At 43.5% G+C, this 14,550-nt stretch overlaps 1 protein-coding gene across 2 annotated transcripts in view; it reads left to right on the forward strand.

Moving 5' to 3' along the window:
• The first annotated feature begins 11,429 nt into the window (after window positions 1-11,429).
• FRMD4A (FERM domain containing 4A) overlaps window positions 11,430-14,550 on the forward strand; it is a 227,492-nt gene continuing 224,371 nt past the window's right edge. For both annotated transcript variants that reach the window (XM_036281184.1, XM_036281185.1), the window contains exon 1: window positions 11,430-11,483. The gene's annotated coding sequence lies outside the window, so the exon portion shown is untranslated. The remainder of the gene's footprint in view (window positions 11,484-14,550) is intronic.

A 14,550-nucleotide genomic window follows, 5' to 3' on the forward strand; every position in this document is an offset into this window, starting at 1 on the left:
AGAGAAAGAGAGAGAGATTGAGAAACATCAATGTGAGAGAGACACATCAACTGGTTGCCTCCCACATGACCCCTACCAGGGCCACAGACAAACCACAACTGAGGTATGTGCCCTTGACTGGAATCGAACCTGTGCCTCTTTGTGGGCTGACGCTCTAACCACCGAGCCAAACCAGCCAAGGCATGAGAGAGAGAGAAGATTTTATTTTTCAGAATGAAGCAATATGGTTATATTTTGTTTTTGATATGGAGGTCACCAGTTAGGAAGAGTTTCCATCAGAATTCAGTTCTTAAAACCACAATTCTACATGTGAGGATGTTCACTTATTCATTTCATTTATCTTGATTTTTTTTTTTTTTGTAATCTTCATCTGAGTATATTTTTTCCATTGATTTTTAGAGAGTGGAAGGGAGGAAGGGGTGGGGGGAAAGAGACAGACAGAGACAGAAAAACATGGATGTGAGAGACACACATCGATTGGTTGCATTCTGCACGCACCCTAAACAGGGCCAGGGATCAAACCTGCAATCCAGGTACATGCTCTTGACTGGGAATCAAACCCATGACCCTTAGGTGCTCAGGCTGACACTCTAATCGCTGAGCCACACTGGCCAGGGCTGTCTTTAAAATTTTTATTTATTTCTTTATTTGAGAGAGAGAAAGAGAGAGAGACATCAATTTGTTGTTCTACTTATTTATGTATTCATTGGTTGCTTTTTATATGTGTCCTGACCAGGGATCGAACCCACAACCTTGACATATTGGCACAATGCACTAATCAACCGAGCTATCCAGCCAGGCCTTATTTATCCTTTTAATGAATATTTATTGAATGTTCACTATGTGCCAGGGACTTATCTGGATTCAGATGGGTCAGAAATAAACAAAACAGACATAAATTCCTGCTCTCCTGGGAGGGACAGGTAATAAACAAACACATATGTAAAACAGAGTTATATAGTCTGTTAGAAGGTGATAAGGACATGAGAGGAAAATAAAACAGGGAGGGATTAGGGAGAGGGCAGCAACAGAAGGGCAAGCAGAAGTTGCTATTTTTTAAGAAAAATGATCATAGGTCATTTTGATTTTTGACATTTAAAAAACTGAGTGACAGCTATGAAAAATATATAAACTTAGCTCAATTTATCTCTACTAAAAGATAAAAGAATGAAAAAAAGATGGTCAGAAAAAAATCTCACTAGTAAAGTAACATTTGATCAGAGACCTGAAAAAGGGCAGGTTTGATTCCTGCCGTTATCTGGGGAAATGCAAGGGCCCTGGGACCAGAGCAAGCCTGAGAAGCTGGAAGGATCGCTGGGAGGCCAGGGTGCCTGCAGCGAAAATGAAGGGTTAAGTGGTAGAAAAGTGGTATTAATCGACCAGCAACAGCAGTATCACCTAAACTTGTTAGAAATGAAAATTCTTCTACTCCTAACCCAGAGCTATGTATGAATCAGATACTCTGGAGAGGCATTATAGCTTTCCAGGTGGTAATCCTGATGTTGGCTTATGTCTGAGAACCACCTCTTAGAGCTAGGTCCCAAGACCTCCTTTCTCCCTAGAACATCTCTTCTTGATGATCTGATCAATTTCCATATGTTCAAATGCCATCTGTGTATAGTGTTGGGGAGGAAGAATTTTTCCTTCCAGGTTCTTCAGGCTGGTCTAAGAATCAGATGGCCGTGGGACAAAGTAACAGGAGAAAATCAAATTTAATTGCATACATTCATAAGGAGGTCTCATAGAAACGGGAACCTAAAGAAAATGACCAAAGCAAGCAACTTTTATATTTTTTAAGCAAAGAAACAATAAATTTGTATTTTACAGGACAAAGAAATGAAGGTTTGGGTGCTAATTAGTAAGGAATCTAAGTAAAGTTTTGGCTTGGGATAGTAAATTAGTGAAAGGTAATAAGGTTTGTTATACAGATTTCTCTGCCCTGAATTCTCTCTCTGGTGCCAAGGATGTCTCTTTTTCCTTCTGGTTCGGGGAAAGTACCTTTCACGTGGAAGATTTATTGCCTGCTCTCAGAGGGACAGAGAAGGGTCAGAGTGCCCTTTTTGTACCAACTTCTTTTTAAGCAACTTTAATTCAAAATAATCAGTATGGCATTTTGGCATATTTGGGGGCCGCCTGCCACTGGACATCCCCAATGTTTAAAATTTTCCATGCAGATATCTCTTTTTGAGTTCTAAGCTTGTGTATCCAATCCCATCTCAACAGATAGTCTGCCAGGTTCCTTTTTGGTGAAGTCAGAACCCTAGAAATGTGCTACACTGAACTCTGTTTATAATGTGGATTATAATGTATTCTCTGCCGCTATAATTTGGGGATGAGTGTGATTAGTATTTGGTGGCTGGAGAAATCGTCACGTCACTCCATGTCAGCTTCCAGCCCCATCTCACCTCCAAGAGACTGACGTGCCTTTTCTTCCTATGGCACAGGGCCCTGCGTCTGTTAAATCCTGGGCTGTTCCTCCCTCACTGACTCATCATGTTAATACAGTCTTGCTGCTTCCCTGAGAGATTAATGGGTGGATGCCACCTGCACATAAGACTTCATACTCTTAGTAGTTACAACTGAAAAAGGAATATTTGCTGAAAAATGTTTTTCATTCAGTTTCACTAATATTTCTGTCTTGGTTCCCATTTGTAATGAGGCAATAGGCCAACAAATAAATAATGAGTATTGAGTTCCAGCTGATAGACACTGTGCTCGGCATTATGAGGGATGCAGTGCCTCCAAGTACTTGACATTGGAAGGTAAGACGAGTGAGGATTAACAGTGCAAACTCGGAAGCCAGACTGCCCGAGTTTGATAATTGGCTATTGATATACTTACCATGTGTAGGACCTTAGTGGGTTATAAAACCTCTCCCTGTGCTTTCATTCTCTCCACACTAAACGGGGTTACTAATAGTATCAGCCTCACAGGGCTATTGAGAAGATTACATAAGCTACTGTATGTAAAGTACATAATCAGTATCTGGCACTTAGTAAGAACCAAGTGCTAACTAGTTATTAATATATATTTTTGAGTAAATAAATAGAAAAGGTTTGGTGAGAGAGCTAACCTATGTACTTGAGTGCATCTGTAATGTATACCAGTTTTATACTATGGTACTCACTGTAGTAAATCTGCTCCCAGGGGCTGCAAATTACATTAATTAGCTGGTGGTGTTTTGATTGAGCCTTCTCTGTGTTTCGGAAAGACTTGCCCTGGGTTTTTGTTGCCGTGAGTTGAGGCGCTCTAAACCATGATTCCCAACCAGGAAAGAATAATAGGCAATAATCTAATATAATGAGAACATAACAAGATTATAAAACATAGCTATTAAAAAATGACATTGCTATTTTAAAAAATAACGAAATAAAACACAGCTATTAAATGAGCTCTTCATATACCCCAGGGACCCTGGTTTTAAGTACTTGCTCGGGCCTTGAGGGGAGCTGGAATTCTTTCCTTTTGATTGAAGTGATTCATCATTGGCCTTTCATTGACCTGGGAGTAAGGAGAAAAAGTATTGGGTATAAAAATAGAATAGGGTTCACTTAAAACCAGTCAAGCACTATAACCTGCCCCAAAGGGGTCTTTCTTTATCCTTAAAACTGGTTGGAGTATGGAAGGAAAAGATGCCAGTGTTATTCTCTAGCAAGACAGGAAACAGGAGGTAAATCTTTGTCCATGTGGTGCAGGTTAGGAACTAATGGGACAATATAGCTTACTGTCACCTCCCTGGTGCTAGCCGACTCCAACTGTGCTCCATTCATTCCATAATTAATAGATGCATGTAAAGCACAATTGTGGCCATTCTCACTGTGATTGCCTGCATATTTCATCTGTACACCATGTGGTAGTCTGAGTGTGGAAGGAACTGCTCAGGGTCTCCAAAGAAGGACTCTGTTCAAGTGCGATTGTTGCCCCAGCACACTGCTTACTGGTTTAAATCCCAGGTTCTTCATCTGTAGGAAGGGATACATATAGTGTCCACCTCCAGAGCAGCTTGTGCTGATCCAATGAACTAATGTTTGGAAAGTTCTATGTACTCAAATAATGTTAGCTATCAGTTGTATGATTTTAGAAATAATTTGTGTTGAATCCATAGTTGTTATAAGGCTGAAGTGAGATATTATTATTAGGCCCATTTTATTTTTCTTCTTTCCTATGTCTTGTTTGATATATATTTTTCTTTTTTTAAAAAATTAATTAATTTATTTTTGTTACAGATGTTTCTCCTTTTCCCCCCACTGATTCCTCTCTGCCTTGTCCCCAGCTTTGTTGTTTATGTCCATTGGTGATGCACACATGCATATAAGTTCTGTGGTTTATCTCCCTCCTACTACCCCCTCTTCTGGGGATTGTCAGTCTGTAACCTTCTTCCACGTCTCTGGGTCTATCCCATTCCTCAGACTGTTATGTTCATTATATTCCACAAATAAGTGAGATCATACGATACTTGTCTTTCTCTGTTTGGCTTGTTTCGCTTAAGATAATACTTTCCAGGTCCCTCTATGTTGTCTCAAAGGATAAGAGATCTTTCTTTCTTACAGCTGCGTAGTACTCCATTGTGTGTATGTACCACAGCTTTTTTTATCCATTCCTCTACTGATGGACACTTGGGCTGTTTCCAGATCTTAGCTATTGTAAATAGTGCTGCTACAAACATGGGGGTACATATATTCTTTCTGATTGGTGTTTCAGGCTTCTTAGGGTATATTCCTAGAAGTGGGATCACTGGGTTCGTTTGATATTTTTTTAAAGTATTACAGATGTCCCCCGTTTTTTCCCCATTGACTCCCTCCCTATGCCCATCCCCCTCCTGATTTCCCCCACCTAAATGTCTGTGTCCATTGGTTGTGCATAAATGTATATAAGTTCTTTGGTTTATCTCTTCCCACCGACCCCCCCCCCCCCATTCCTCTGAGATTTGTTAGTCTGTTCCCTACTTCCATGACTATATCTCTTTTGGTTGAAAGCTTATTTTGTTCATCATATTCCATCATGTGGTACTTGTCTTTCTCTGACTGGCTTATTTCACTCAGCATAATAGTCTCTAGGTTCCACCATGTTGTCCCAAAGAATAAGAGGTCATTCCGTCTTACAGCTGCATAGTATTTCACTGTGTAAATATACCACAGCCTTTTCATCCACTCATCTACTGATGGGCACTTGGGTTGTTTCCAGATCTTAGCTATTGTAAATAGTGCTGCTATGAACATAGGGGTACATATATTCTTTCTGGTTGGTGTTTCAGGAATCTTACACTATATTCCTAGAAGTAAAATCACTGGGTCAAATGGCAGTTCCATTTTTAATTTTTTGAGCAAGCACCAAATTGTTTTCCATAGTGGCTGCACCAGTCTGCATTCCCACCAGCAGTGTACTAGAGTCCCCTTTTCTCCACACCCTCACCAACACTTGTTGTTTGATGATTTGTTGATGGCCACCATTTTGGCAGGTGTGAGGTGATACCTCATTGTTGTTTTAATTTGCATCTCTCTGATGGTTAGAGATGTTGAGCATTTTTTCATATGTCTCCTGGCCATTTGTATGTTCTGTTTGGAGAAATATCTATTCAGGTCCTCTGCCCATTTTTTAATTGGATTGTTTGTCTTCCTCTTGTTGAGTTGTATGAGCACTCTATATATTTTGGATATTAACTCCTTATCTGATGTATCATTGGCAAATATGTTCTCCCAGAGAGAGGGTTCCCTTTTTATTTTAATACTGGTTTCTTTTGCTATGCAGAAGCTTTTAAATTTGATGTAGTCCCATTTATTAATTTTTTCCTTTGTTTCTCTAGGTGATGTATCAGTGAAAATTCTGCTACATATATTTGAGATTTTTCTGCCTACATTTTCTTCTAGGATTTTTATGGTTTCACATGTTATATTTAAGTCTTTTATCCATTTTGAATTTATTCTTGCATATGGTGTAAGTTGGTGGTCTAGTTTCTTTTTTTTTTTTGCATATATCTGTCCAAATTTCCCCAACGCCATTTATTGAAGAGATTGTCTTTTCTCCATTGTATGCTCTTGTCTCCTTTGTCAAACATTAAATATACATACTGTCTTGGGTCAATTTCTGGGTTCCCTGTTCTGTTCCATTGATATGCCTGATATGCCTGTTCGTGTGCCAGAACCAGGTTGTTTTGATTACGATGGCTTTGTAGTATAACTTGATATCTGGTATTGTGATCCCTCTCACTTTGTTCTTTTCTTTTTTAAGATTGCTGTGGCTATCTTTGGTTCCACATAAAATTTTGGCGTATTTGTTCTATATCTCTGAAATATACCATTAGTACTTTAATAGGGATTGCATTAACTCTGTAGATTACTTTGGGTAGTATGGACATTTTAATGATGTTGATTCTCCCTATTCATGAACATGGTATATGTTTCCATTTTTTAATATCTTCCTTTATTTCTTTTTTCAATGTCCTGGAGTTTTCTCAGAACAGGTCTTTTACCTCCTAGGTATCTTATTTTTTTGTTGCAATGGTAAATGGGATTGTTTTTTTAATTTTCTCCTCTAAGTATTCATTATTGGTGTATAAGAATGTATTGGGCCCATTTAAACTTTTTTCTTTATTGATCTTAGAGAGACAGGAAGGGAGAGGGAGAGAGATAGAAACATCAATGAGAGAGAACATTGACTGGCCACCTCCTGCATGCCCCCACTGGGGACTGGGCCCACAACCTGGGCATGTGCCCTGAGCCAGAATCGAACTGGCGACCTCTTGGTGCACAGGTCAAAGCTCAACCACTGAGCCACGCTGACTGGGCATATCAGGCCCATTTAAAGGTGAAGAAATGGGTATCAAAAAATCAAGAGACTGAAGGTCACACTGTGCCTTCGGAGCAGGGGTCCAGGACTGTCCGATGTCATTGGCTTCTAGGGAGGAATCATGCAGTCCAGACTCAGGTCCACACCCACGCTGGCACCTGTCCTCAGCAAGGCAAATACACAAAAGCAAAAGTGAGAGCCACTTTTTTTTTCCCCACCAAAAGTGGCACTCTGGTGAAGATTCAAACTGAGGAATCTCCTCTTAATTGCCTCATATACTACCCAGAGCTTGTCAGAAAAGCTATGACTTCAGATCTCAGAGTTAAGAACCTGGTACTTTGTATTAGTGTAGAATGTGTAATTTGTGCTATGCAACTTTAAGCATAAAAAACATCACATTGATTTATTGCTCTTAACCCAGTGAAATCTAATTAGAGCCTCACCAAGGAGGTAGGAATTTATCCCCCCTTTCCTTTCCCCTAGCTCACATTGCACCTCAAGACAGGAAAAGGCTAGTTGCCACTGAGGTGCTCAGTATCTAAGAACTTGAGGTCCATTTTAAAGCCAATTACCCCATTGCTCCTAGCCAAACCCCAAGATCCATTGCCTAAGACACACCCCTTAGAATTTAGTACCGCCATCCAGTGTCCACATACTTCCCACATCAGCTGACAGGTGCCCTTTTGAGGCATGTAGACAGATGTCATCCCTTTCCTTCTTCTGGGGGTGCTATGGCCTTTCTCCATTCCTTCTAACACCCCCCCCCACACACACACACACACACTCCCAAGCCACAGTGCACCTCTCCTCTCTTTGAGAGCTCAGCTCTTCAAAACAAAGCTGCCTAACTCTGCGTGAGAGAGGCAAGGGGTATGGTCTCAAATCCTGCTTGCTCTCTGCAAGGGCCAAAGGAAAAGTATTTCTTTTTCTTTCTGAAACTACAGCAGTCAGAAAACAGTCTGCCTTATGTCTTTTTTTCAGCAAGACTCTTCAAAAAGTATCAACCTGGAGCTGAAAGTGGAAACACTATATTCTTTCATCACAACTGCATGTTAGGGCGGGCAGATGGACCAACCCTTTGCAAAGATCCTTTGATTCTTTATGCCTTTGCAAGTAACTGCCTGCATTCCCCGTGGCGGCATTGGCTGCTCTTCGGAAAGCAGACCGTTACAGAACTCTGACTGCAAAGCTTGTCATCCATCAACTCCAAGGATCACAACTGGTGAAACAGAGAATAGATTTTCTCCATATTTTCATTAACTTCCAGATAAATTAACTTTGAATTTTATCTCACGCATCAAGTTTAACCATGGCCCATTTCTCTATATCCTTAAATTCTACAAATAAGGTTTTTCTTCCCTAAATTTTTATTCATTCTCTGTCTTGTTGCCAAACATAAAAGGCTTAGGGGATAAAAAGATCCTATGCCATGTTCCAGCACAAGGTCTCACTGGGAGACAGAATAAAAAGCCCTCATAGGGCTGTAGGCATACAACCAGGCCCTGTTCTAAGTGCTTCACATACTGTGTATTGATTCATTTAATCCTCATAGCAACCTTATGAGGTAGGCAGTGATTTTATCCCAGTTTCATAGATAAGAAAAGTAAGGCACAGAGAAACTTGCCCAAGGTTACACAGCTAGCAGGGGCCCCAAGCAAGATTCAAGCCCAGGCTATCTGAAATCAGTCTGTGACCTTATCAAGGAACTGTGAATATCCATTGTAGTTAAGTGTTAAGAAGGAAGCAAACAGGATAATGATACAAAGAGTACCTGGGAGAGGCCTTTTTCTAGGCATTGAGCAGGAAAGGTTATCATTATCTTGGAGGCAGCCTTTGAGCTAAAACCTGAAGGATGACTAGGAGCCAGCTATACCGAGAGTGGGGTAGGAGCATTCCGGCCAGGAAGAACAAGAAATACAAATGCAAAGAGAAGAGTAGTTTAAGGGCAGAAAGATGGCTTGTGTGGCAAAGTATAGGGACAGGGAGGCTAACACGTGATGAAGATGGAGAGGATGCAAGAGAAATGACAAGCCATCGGGCAGTGGTTAAGTTGAGCAGTGACATGATCTGAGTTGTTTCTAAAGTCACTGGCTGCTGGGTAACAAGGAGATGAGTGAGAACCTGGAATGCAAGGACCTGGAAAAGGGTGATGGAACAGGGGGTAGAGGGTGAGTGGACCCTGTTGGGGTCAGGTGGCAAAAGATGAGGCCAGTGGATAAGGAGGGCTTGGTGCTCAGGCCATTGTAGCCTCCCGAAGAAGTGTGGATTTCATTTCTAAGAGCTAGGGAAACCCTGAACAGGGTTAAGCAAAGAAGATCTACGACCAGATCTGAGTTTTAGGAGAGTTACTCCAGCTGGCATGGAGAATGAGTTTCAGAGACAAGACAAGGTTAGGAGGCTGCTGGAGACACCCTGAGGCGAGGTGATGCGAACAGAAGGCTAGGGCAGGGGTCACTCATCTATAAAGGCTAACCAACACCAGGCATTGTTGGAGTAAGTCGGACAAGGGGCTGCTCTTAAGGAACTTTCCAGAGCTGTTTATGGGAAATGCTTGGTGATAACCTGAATGTGAGGAATGAGTGAATGGAAGGTGACAGAAGACCCCTCTGTCCCTGTTTCTGGCTTGGATGGATGCTGCACAGTGAGACAGGGAACCTGGACTTCCAGTGGGACAGTTCCATTTTAGGACATTCTGAGAATTACAGTGGCTGAAGTGGAAAAGCAGCGGGTGGGTGGAATCCAGGGACTCCTATAAGGATGGAAACTAAATATAAGAAGAGAAATGGTAGGTTTGATTTCCTCAGTCACCCCCTACTAAGTGTTACAGTCGCAACACATCAGCACTGGAAACAGCCTGTGTCCAAAGAAATAACTCTCCTGAGGGCCAGGAGGATATGGGCTTCCAATGCATCTAGAAAGAATTGGCTTTGCATTGGAACAATCCTCAGTGGCTACAAAAGTACAGACACATCCCAGTTCCAAACAGCTTCCCCTGACTCAGATTCCCAGAGTCAACTCAAGTCCCCGAGAATCATGTCAAGTCTCCAGTCACCAGCGTGTGATCAAGACAGCTTGAAGTAAGACAGGCAGTCCTAACTAACGCATGTGTTGTTCACTTTTTCCTTCAATGTGGAGTTTCCATTTACTGACTGTGAGACCTCTTGAACTCTCAAAACATGTTAACCAATGGACACAGAAAACAATACTGTTAAGGTGTGTGTGTGGGGGGTCAGGGACAGGAGCAGGGAGGAGGGTGTCAATTTGGGAAACAGCAGGGACATATGTAACAAAAATAAATTAATTGATTAAAAAAAATTTTTTTCTTTAGAGATCTTTCGAGAAGAACACACGATGGGTGTGTTCTGGAAAGATCAGTTGGAAGACAGGATGGCAAGATTTATTTTTATTGCAAAGTTTGTAAATTTTCACTCCTGCCCCTGCCCTGGAAATAATGGCGCTAGATATACCTGGGTCTCCTTTCGCTGTGGTGAGAGGAGAACCAATCTCGCCTTTGAATTGTGGATGGATGGTGAGTGGATGGATGCTGGGAAATTCAGCGCCGAGCGAGTTCTAGGGACAGATTTTACCCCTGAGACAAGCTAGCGTTTCCGCCTTAGCTAAGCGGTGCCACTGTCTATTTCGCCCTTTATTTTATCAACTGTGTTTTGACAATTCATAGGGAAAAAATGTGTCTAGGGCAAATTGAGCTCCTGCAGCAATAAACATTTAGACATGCAACGTGAATTGAGTTATTGTTCTTGGTAGGGATATTCTCCAAATTTGTTTCTCTTCTTTTGGAAGGAGCACTAGTCAGGTTTTCCTGCCCTGGGCCTCTGGAAATGGAAGTCTCCTTTCCCCAGCAATTGTTGCGAATTCCTGATAACAGCCCCATGGCTAGGTTATCCCGCAGGAATTTCTATTCCTAAGAGTTGAGGGGAGATTAAAATTCAAGATTGGGCTGGTTCGAAGGAGTTACATCTTCAGCCAAATGCAGCCAAAGTCGCCTCTTTCTCAGGCTCACAGGGTGGGTTTTTTTGTTTTTGGGGAGTGTGTGTGTGTGTGTGTATATCTTGTCCGTTTCAGTCCCTTCTCTTCTCCCTGCACAGCCTCTCCAGGTCCACAGCCTCGGTCAGGACCTAACTTTGTCCCTACTTGTGTGCGCGCGCGAGCAGCTCCGAGACCCCAGGCTCCCCGGCTGCACAGACCGCGGCAGGCCGGGCGCGGGCGGGCTCATTGTTGTCCGGTGCTCCAGGCGCGGTTAGGGACCTGCCGGAGCCCGCCTAGCGCAGGACCCGCGGGGCCGCTGGCGCGCCGGGGAGCGCGCTCTGTGCGCGGGGGCGTGGCCCGGGCCGAGGGGCGGAGGGCGCCCGCACCATGCGGTGGGCCAGGCGCGGCGGGAGAGGGGCGGGCCGGCGGCGGGGCGACCTGGCCTGCGGCCAGGCTTGGCGGGAGAGACGCAAGCGGGCGATGGGCTGACGGAGGGCTGGCGGCGGGGCGGGGGCGGCGGGGCGGGGGCAGGCAGCAGGCGGCGGTGAGGCTGCGGGTGCCGCGGAGGAGGAGGCAGAGGCTCCGGGTGCGGATGCCACGGAGTAGGCCACGGGCCTGCGCTCCCAGGGCGGATGGGACGCCGGTTTCCTTGGATCCGCCGCTGCAAACCTGAAGTTCCTAGGCTCCCTGGGACGTGCAACAAATAAAAGGTAATGTGTCTTTGTTTCCCAGCCATGATCGCAGGAAGGCTATGGACTATTCGGCACTTCTGTGTCCTTTTCTAAATGCTAGTCGGGTGAAAGGAACATGACACTTCTTAACGGGGACGTAGAGGATATAATGTCGCGGATGTGACATTTTTCAGTGCAAACCCCACGTGCGGCCCGCACTATACTCCGTTCTGCAACCGCATCCTCCCCCACAGGCACTTTGCTTTGGCACTGAACTCTGAATTTACCCGGGGAGAAATGAAGGGCCGATGCTGTATGTATGCAGACCAGGTGGGATTTTTTAAAAAAACATTTTTATGGAAATGTCAGGGAAGCTCTGCCCTTTGGGTGCAGGAGTGAGCAATTCAGACTAGGGTGGCGGGAGACAGGCAGCTGGTCGCTGGCTGCCGGGGACTGCCAAAATGGACTGCTCTTTACATTCCAAATGGCTGCAGCAAGTTTGATGCAGAAGGGGAGGAGGAGAGGAGGAAACCCCCCTTAGCCCATGGTCATTTAAAAATGACCCCATGCAATGCTTCTGTATTGCCGGCAGCTGCCCAAACGTTGGCACATACTGCATTTAGAAACGATTAACCAGTCCTGCACTTTGAAAGCTGTGTGGGCTGCTGGTGTGTAATCAGGAACTCGGTGCCTTTTCTCCCATGCCTTGTTAGCAGAGTAACTGCTCAGGAGATTCACACAAATTCTGCGGAATTTCCAAGGGATGGCTGTACTAATAGTAACTCTGGCTGTAGCTACTTAATGAACATACTCATTCTGAAGGATGCAGCCATGCCAGTCCTCAGGAAGCTTAGCTCGCTGAGAAAGGCCATCCAGTGCTGGAAAGGACTTCCTGACCCCACCATGAATGGAGTAAGCTCTCTCTCCCCTATGAATGGAACATCCCAACAGAGGCTGCTGGTGCTGCTGTTCTGGCTTTTTCAGTTTGAATCCTCGCTGCTTTTGATGGAAGGCATTCTCAGAACACCCAAGACAGGCACATTTCTAAATCCCAGCCGTTCAGGTTGGACAGCCCACTCAATTTTGGAGTTGCCTTGGCTGTATTTAGACACCTGGCGGGGCTGACTTGATTTGCATTTACCTGACTGAGTTTAGAATAGCTGCTCATTCCCCCGCCTTCTACCTCAGTATCCACAAGTCTCATTTCCCCCCCCAAAAGCATGACTGATTTGTGGGAAAGCACCAGAGAGCCAGGGGCCAACGTCTGACTTCACCCAGGGAAAGTACCTCAGGAGCTGGATACAAAAATCTATCCCTTACACGTATAAAACTGTGTGCCATCTTTAAAATGTGCAACAAAGTGGGGCTTGGAGGAGGGTATGGGAGGACACATTTTATTGTTTGGTTTCTAGTCTTCAAATGGCTTCAAGTTCATTCATAAAATTTCACCTTGTTTCATTGGAGTCTGGTTTGAGCGAGGCCAGAAGAGCAGACCTTCAGATCAGCAGAAATCTGATTCTGATCCTCAAAGTGTCACTTGTCTCTTGCAATGTGGATGTCAGTGGATGTGCCACTTCTGTTGGCTGAGGGATCCATTCTTGTGCAAATGAAATTTGGGTTTAGTTAAGGCATAACAGGAATGAGGGTCAAACAGGTTAGAATCCATTTGGTCCTGAGAGGTTGAAGAGCACAATTAATTTAATCAGAAGCAATATTTGGACATGCTTTGAAATCAACATTACATCGGCTAGTTATGAATAGAATGTTGCCTCCAGATAACTTGAAGTAACACCTGATGTGTAAAGTTGTGTGGGTAGAAATAACCTTTTAGAAAAAAAAATACCACTAAACTCTTCTTGTATTAAAGGGGAACCGTGTCTGTAGAAATGAGGATCAGAAAATCTTTGTACCCTCTTTTGTTCTGACCAAGTATGATCTGCCCCTGCTATTGCGATAATCTTCTTGGCTTTCATCTTGAACTAATTGTATTAATAAGACTTGTTATTTATGGCACAGGGCCTCTGTGTAATTTGTAGACATTGTTGCCAAATCCCCTGATAGCCTGGCAGGTGGCTTCTACCATTAACATGATCTTGTTTTTGGAGAAACCAAGACCCCTTGAGGTTCAGTGAGTTGCTGATTTCATAATCCATGAGAACAGCATCCCAGATGTGTACAGTGCTCCATTTTATCATAACAGCAAAGTGACAGTCCGAGGTCAAAGGCAGAGCCAGGTACGAGTCCTTGCATGGGTTCTAGAACTTGGAAAAAGCTCTGTGGAATAGTGTACACAACTAGAGGTGCGAAGGAAGGTCTCTTGAGTCAATCCTGATGAGTTGATGAAAAAAGTATGGTCCATTTGTGATGGGAGAAGCATTGATGAGATGAAAGATTCAGGGACTTTGGTATTGAGGGAGTCTGTCCGGCTACCTTTGTCTTTTAGTATGTGTGGGGTAGATTGAGACCTCCTCCAAAGAAGATCTTTACTGACTTGACTGCATAAATATATCACTTGTTGTCACATTATTGATGCCTGTGTGTGTGTGTGTGTGTGTGTGTATGTGTGAGTAAAATACAGATCTATTCACATACCATATACTTATCTGTTATAAGAGTTGCATTTAGTCTGACAAACTGAATGACTGAAAAGATGATGGGGCACTTTCAAATCTAAAGCTTTGTTCTTAGATTTTTTTTTTCTTTTCTTGCATTTATCTTCAGGTAGAGTAGGAGGGAGAGAGGGAGGAAGAAAGAGAGAGAGAGAGAGAAGCATCGATGTGAGAGAGACACATCGACTGGTTGCCACCCACATGACCCCAACTGGGGCCGGGGACAAACTGTAGCTGAGGTACATCCCCTTAGCAGGAACCGAACCCAGGACTCTCTGGTCCGAGGGCTGAGGCTCTAACCACTGAGCCAAACTGGCCAGGGCTATTCTTAGATATTTTGCACATGTAATACCTTTTCTAATAAAAAGGAACAGTATAGCTTCTTGAGAACTTCCATTTAAATATTTCAAAATGAGAAATAGACATGCTAACAGTTAAATATCTGATGGAGTTACTTTATTATGTTTTCTTCTCTATTTTTAAAAAATATTTAATAA

This window comes from Molossus molossus, unplaced genomic scaffold (assembly GCF_014108415.1).
Source record: "Molossus molossus isolate mMolMol1 unplaced genomic scaffold, mMolMol1.p scaffold_m16_p_32, whole genome shotgun sequence".
Lineage (NCBI taxonomy): Eukaryota > Metazoa > Chordata > Mammalia > Chiroptera > Molossidae > Molossus > Molossus molossus.